The sequence below is a fragment of the Hylobates moloch genome, unplaced genomic scaffold (assembly GCF_009828535.3).
Source record: "Hylobates moloch isolate HMO894 unplaced genomic scaffold, HMol_V3 SCAFFOLD_14, whole genome shotgun sequence".
NCBI lineage: Eukaryota > Metazoa > Chordata > Mammalia > Primates > Hylobatidae > Hylobates > Hylobates moloch.
Window position 1 is genome coordinate 59,471,304 of NW_026652289.1, and position 7,106 is coordinate 59,478,409.

At 33.9% G+C, this 7,106-nt stretch overlaps 1 protein-coding gene across 4 annotated transcripts in view; it reads right to left on the reverse strand.

Annotated features, from left to right (window-relative positions):
• Nucleotides 1-5,271, reverse strand: part of GLCE (glucuronic acid epimerase) — a 76,636-nt gene extending 71,365 nt beyond the window's left edge. The window contains exon 1 of one of the 4 annotated variants that reach the window (XM_058428003.1): nt 5,185-5,271. The gene's annotated coding sequence lies outside the window, so the exon portion shown is untranslated. The remainder of the gene's footprint in view (nt 1-5,184) is intronic. The other 3 variants (XM_058428002.1, XM_032176212.2, XM_032176210.2) reach the window with 3 other exon arrangements.
• Nucleotides 5,272-7,106: the final 1,835 nt, after the last annotated feature.

The following is a 7,106-nucleotide window of genomic DNA, read 5'->3' on the forward strand; positions in this document are numbered from 1 at the left end:
CACACAGACACACACACAGACACACACACACACACCCTTTATGTAAATGTAGTAGCTTTATTCATGATTGACTGAAACTGCAAACAACCCAGATGTCCCTCAACAGATAAATGAATAAGCAAATTGTGTACATATAATAGAATACTACTCAGCAACAAAAAGGTACAAACTAAGGATTTATGCAACAAATGGATGAAACTTAAAATGCATTTTGCTAAATGAAAGAAGCCAGACCTAAGAGGTTACATATTATATGATTCCATGTATATGATATTCTGGAAAAGGCTAATAACTAAAGGGATAGAACACACATTAGAGGTTGCCAGGATTTGGGGCTGGGGAGAGAGGCTGACTACAAAGTGGCAGCACAGAAAATTGGGGAGGGGGGAGGGGATTGGTCACAGAACTGCTGTTGGTAGATACGTGACTCTACACAGTTTTCAAAACCCACAAAACTGTACAACACAAAGAATGAATTTTATTGTATACAAATTAAATGCAAACAACCAGGATATCAGGGAAATCCAAGAGGGAATGCGAACTGTGACAAAATGAATCTAACTGTGGTACAAATGAAATGGCACAGTAGACTGATGGGGATGTACAGAAGAAAAGACCTGACAACTAACTTTGGAAAAAAAAGCATTCTGGCTGGATAATGTGAGAATAAAGATAAAGATAACTGTACACAAACACTGTATTCTATTTGGTAAATTTGTTTCTCACAGGAGTATGGGTTAGCAATTTGGAAACTACTATATGTGTATAATAAATACATAAATATAGTGTAGAGAATGAGAGTCAGGTTTCTCACTGTGGGAGAAAGAAATTACAAATAAGCAAAGGGGAAATGCTAGAATAATCCCTGTGGTGCAAAACTGGAGTCGAAGGTATCAGTATGAATTAATACTTTAAGCGTGTATACAGAAAGTAAACACAAATAAATATAGATGTATGTATGTATGTGAGTTGGTATATGTATTCGTCCATTTTCACACTATTATAAAGAACTGCCCAAGACTGGGTAATTTATAAAGGAAAGAGGTTTAATTGACTCACAGTTCCACATGGCTGGGGAGGCCTCAGGAAACTTACAATCATGGCAGAGGGGAATGTCTTACACGGCAGCAGGCAAGAGAGCAAGTGTGTAAGGGAGGAACTGTCAGACACTTATAAAACCATCACATCTCGTGAGAACTCACTCACTATTATAAGAAATGCATGGGGACACTGCCCCATGATCCAGTCACCTCCCACCAGGTCTCTCCTTCAACATGTAGGGCTTATGGGAATTACAATTCAAGATGAGATTTGGGTGGGGACAAAAAGCCTAACCATATCAGTATACATTTCCTAACTCTGACCCCTGAAAGGCCTAAAAGCAGTAACTCCTCAGAGCAACGAACATACCTAGCACCCAGATGCTGGTTTCTAAATACTATTCTCCAATAAGCTGGACTTGGGTTCCTTGGAGAGGTAAGTGATTTCAGGGCTAAAGCAGGGAAAATATAAGATAAGCCTGAAGCATCTCATAAAGTCAGAAAATAAGGACTTGCTTTAAAAAAAAAAAAAGAAAAGAAAAGAAAAAGACAACGACATATTGAAAAGTGCTCCCCAGTGGCCGAAGCTGGAACAATTTGAGCAACAAAATAAATAACAACAGAATTTTGATTCTAATCCAGAGAATAAAATAAGTATCTATGAGTTCACACTGATACAAGTAAATGATTAAGCAAATAAATGTGAGGAAGGACTACTCTGTATTACAGAAGAATTATAACTGATAAATGTAGAGGAAATACAGAGAATAGAAAAGCACCACTAAAACACCACAGATGCTGCAGGCAAGATCCACCTATAAATGCTAAAATTAGTGGCCAAAAATTTAAGGAAAAACAAGATATTTGTGAAGCCTCAAAGCATTTCCCCCCAAATATTTATTAATTAAGGGAAAATTATTAACTTTTTAATAGAGAAATCTGGCAGACACCACCATAATCAAGTGATCAAGGTTAACATCACCAGTAATAGGACATTCTGACACCACGTAGCCTCTGATATTGTGTGCTGAGAAAGGCACATCACCTCTGTGGTATTCTGTCTCAAAATCTGTACCTTCAATGTAGTTATGAGGAAACATCAGAGAAACTCAACTCTAATTGAATGACATTCTACAAAATACCTGACCAGGAGTCTTTCAAAGTGTGAAAATCATGAGAGACATGGAAAGACTAAGGAACTGTCAGATCGGAGGAGACTAAGGAAATAACACAACTAAATGTAATATGGGATCCTGGAAAAAGAACATCAGTGGAAAAACTGGTGAAATTCTAATAAGGTCTGTAGTTTTAGTAAGTCATTATTGATTATTTAGTTTTGATCATTATACCATGGTTATGTAAGATGTTAACATGAGGGTAAGCTGGGTAATGAATATTAAAAAAACTCTCTGTACTATATTATCACTGTAACTTATTTGTACATCTAAAATTATTTCAAAATAAAATTTTTAAGAGCTTTAAAAGAGAGAAAAAGAGACTTTATTCCTCTCCTTCAAATGCAGTATACCTTTCTTGATAGCAAATTATGTGTATAAAATTGATTTTTTTAAATTTATTTGGTAGAAGATAAAATGGTTACAAAAACCAAATTATTCAAAAACATTATTTAACATTTTAAAGAAAACCCCATAGTGGTCAACTAAAGTAAGATTTTTAACACTGTCTCCTATGAGGATAAATCTTGGAGGTTTACTTCCAAACTAGTTTCTTTACTGCCCTGACAGTTACATGAAAATAATACACATGTCTACATCGTTAGCAGGAAAAATACTCATCTCAAAAATTCAACATTGCAAATAGCTACTGTAACTAACAGCTATGCGGTAATATGGACCATGTTTTACAAAGTTAAAAAGCTGACATTCTCTTTTAGTCTGAATACCTTCAAAGACATGAACAGAGAAAATTCCAAATCAAGTCCATTCAGGTCCTTTCTTATCTAGCCACATATACTTTAAAAGATAAGCAGTATATTCAATTAAAAGAAAAAATTATATGCCTGTCTTTAAAGTACACATATTTAATTCTAATGATACTGTCAAATTGGCAATGACTCAGTATTTGATTTTCATAATGAAATATTTTATGCTGTTAGAAAAATCTAAATAATCTAAGATTATATGAAAGAGAAAATCAAAGTATAAACTTTCCTATGAGTTTATTTCCCCTTGTTTTAAGTACCACAACTAGAACATCAATCAGGGAAATTTTAAAAAGATGCCTTAAGATATGATTTTAATAGATGCAAAAAATGTTAGCATTACCTTCTTATATCATCCATCACTTAAAAGGAAATTTTACTTATTCATAAGAAATTGATTATTTTATTCATAAGTCTTAGTTTACAAATCAGATACTCTCCACAGCTAAACACACACAATGCTAAGGTGGCCTCATTAACATATTAAAGCTATCAAGATTTCCATCCCTTCTGCAGCTTAATTTTATCACCTTTCATAATTCAAATGTATAAGCACTCAAATTCTAAATCCATACTGATATAAATATAAAATGCATGATGGCACAAAAAGATGCAAAGTATTTTCTTTCTGATAAGTTTCCAGATTCCCTCCTTTAAAAAGTAAATTTTAAGAAGTTTTAAATTGACTTTATAAAAATGCAAGCAAAGATACCTCACACAAGTCTATTAGGAAACCAAATATATTTCAGGTTACACAGGATATAAAAGAGGTTGTTTTCAAATCAAATAATCATTCTTTACGAGATGAAGATTTTAGAAACTTACTTTATTTTCTTAAAATTACATGGAAAATAGCAAAAATAATTTGTTTCTAATTTTGGTGCCCTGAACACAGAAATTCCTCTATGATATTGGTTGGAAATTCTAACTTATATGGCATGTTTTTAAAATATACCTTCTTTTCTTCAGCCAAGAGACTTCTGAGGAGTGTAGCAAAGATTTTATAGACTTTCTAGGCTCTAATTTTATTTTCTCCTTCTAATGTTTATTTAAACACTAATAATTTTAGGAATCACAAACAAGTGTAAGCGTTTCCATTTAAACCTCAGAGAGAAACGTAACTCCAACTTTAGCCACTAAATGTAGTTTTATATTAGCATGTTTTCATTTAAGTTTATATATGCTAAACCACTTGCATTACTAGAACAGATATTAAAAACACACAATCATCACTCTCAAAATATTATTTGTTCAGTTTAAATTTAGTAGGAGAGACAAATATAATTAAATACATTCGTGTGAATAGTTTTTAGAATGAGAACAAGCTTGACCTTTATCATGTAAACTTTTATTTTTGAAAATCTAAGCAAAATGAAGGCTTCTACTTAAAAAATAAGCACTTAGTATTTAACTGCTAACATTAAGCCTTATTTTAAAAATCAATTACTTCAGAAAACTAGCACCTCCTAAGAAATAATACAGACCCTTCACTTCAAGAAATTAGAGTTCCTGTATCTGCACATATACTTATATGCATATTTAAATCTCTAATAAGTTTTCATACAACAAGCCTTACTGACAACTAAAATCAGTTAGCTACCATTTCATGTATTATAATTACATAACATAATAAGATACCCTGCTTCAGTTTTCTAGGCCAACGGTCAGCAAACTTTCCTAAAAGGGCCAGATTTTAGGCTTGTGGGCCATACAGACACTGTTCCAACTAAAAACTCTGCCAATGTGCCAATGTAGTCCTAAGATGGCCACACACAATATGTATTAAGTGGGTGTGGCTGTGTTCCAATGAAACTTTATTTACCAAAATAGGTGGCTGGCCTGTAGGCTGTAGTTTGCTGACTCCTGCTCTAGGCAAACAGATTTGATATCAGTATATAACACTTCCAGCGAATGTATAATCATGTTTCCCTTGAATCTAGTAGTTGTTACAAGGAACATTAGCTATTTAAGTGGTAAAGAAACCATAAAAATATTTCCTGAGGTCAGAATCTCAGATTAGACTGGGAAATTTAAACGTGTTAATAAAATACACATTAAAATATAAGTCTAAAAATGCATAGTAAGGGTATAATTAAATTTTATTAAACAATCTTACCTTAATCAAATGAAACAATCTAAATTCTAGCACATCTCTGAAAATGTATAGTAAAGGTATGATTAAATTTTATCAAACAATCTTACCTTAAGCAAATGAAAGAATCTAAACTCTAGTACATCTCTGGTTTCAATTCAAAATATATCTGAATCAAAACTTCAGTTTCTTGTCAAATTCCTAGAGAAACAAAATTGAAAACCTTAAGTCAGCTTCCAGTTCCAAATAAGATGGGGTAATCACATGCCAACAAGTTAATGTAGCTATAAGACCTGGACAGAATGCATGGAACAACTACTAGGGAACTTTGAAAAGTAACAGTAGCAGGCAGATTAAGACAACCAGAATTTGATGTACCACTGAAGCAATCACAGGTTTACCATTTATTTCCCCCTCTGCTTTCATCCAGACTGAACATAATGCAGCCCAAATGGAAAGCTTCTGAGAGAGGGAAAGCGGTCTCCTAAGACTCTCAAGAAAGTGTGCAAATATCCCCATTTTTTTCTCTCTTTACTCTCTCAAGCCCAGCCACCCATCACAGCTGTGGCAGCAGTGGCAATGGAGGTTATTAGGAACTAAAACTCTGAGAGAGGGAATCTACCTCTCTGATCACAGAAGCTGTGGTCCCAAGAGGATATGGTGAATCCCTTTTGCTTCTCTCTCTGTCCTCCTGCCACTTGGCCCTGAATGTGGGCACAGCTGCAGGGAGTGAACATTAAAGAGGGATAAAGACCCACTTTCTGGTCAGAAAAGGGGAGCCATGCAGAATTATAAATTACTGGGAGATCACAAACAAGGAACATGGGTGAGCAACACCTCAAAGTTGTTTTATGAGCTCCTGGACTCACCCTCGAGTGGCACATGCATACATCTGAGCCAAACAAACATACACAGACTTTGAGAACTATGAACAGACCACTCCTCAAATTCCAGACTGGCAATGGGTGGTACACATGTGGGACAGAACCAAGTAATATGGCAAAAGCTTTGAAAATCAAACTGATGTTGTAACTACAACCCACAGAAATTTGCAGTGTGACTCTAACTGGGTTGACTGTCTACTAAAACAAATATATCAACATTTTGCACAGTATTTAAACAAGGCCCAACGTCTCCTAACACAATAGTCAAATGTCCAAGATATAATCCAAAATTACTAGGTATACAAGGAATCAAAAAAACTCAACTTGCACAGGAAAAATACCAACATCAAGAAAACAAAGATGTTGAAATTATCTAAGACATTAAAGCTATTTAGAGCCATTATTACAGTAAGTGCAAACATTCTTGAAACAAAGAGATAAACTCAGAAAAAAAAAAAAACAGAAGATAAAAGAAGAACCAAATGGAAATTTTAGAAGTGGAAAAATACCAATAACCAAAATAAAAAGCTCACTAAATGAGCTCAATAGCAGAATGAAGATGACAGAAGAAAAAGTCAGTGAACTTACCACAGATGAATAAAAATGATCCAATATGAACATAGACAAAGATTGGGGAGAAAAGGTCAACATCAATCACATTTCTGTACATTAACAATGAACAGTTTAGAACCCTCAAATTTAAAAATAATACCATTCAAAATAGCTCCATAAAAACCAAATAGTTGAGCATAAACCTATTAGAACATACACAAGAGCTATACACTAACAACAACAAAATGCTGATGCAGGCATCAGGAAAATCTGAGTAAGTCGAAAGATATCCTGTGTTCATGGATCAGAAAGCTCAACATCATAAAGATGTCAATTCTCCCCAAACTGGTCTAGAAATTTAATGCAACTCCAATAAAAATTCCAGGATTTTTTGTAGTTATAGACAAGCTGATTCTAAGATTATTATGGAAAAGCAAAAGAACTAGAGAAGACAAAACTATTTTTAAAATAAATAAAGTTGAAGGAATTATACTACCTAATTTTAAGGCTTTAAGCTACTTACCAAGACAATGTGATATTGCTGAAGGGAGAGATCTGTCAATCAATGGAAAAGAACAGTGTTCACAAATATATCC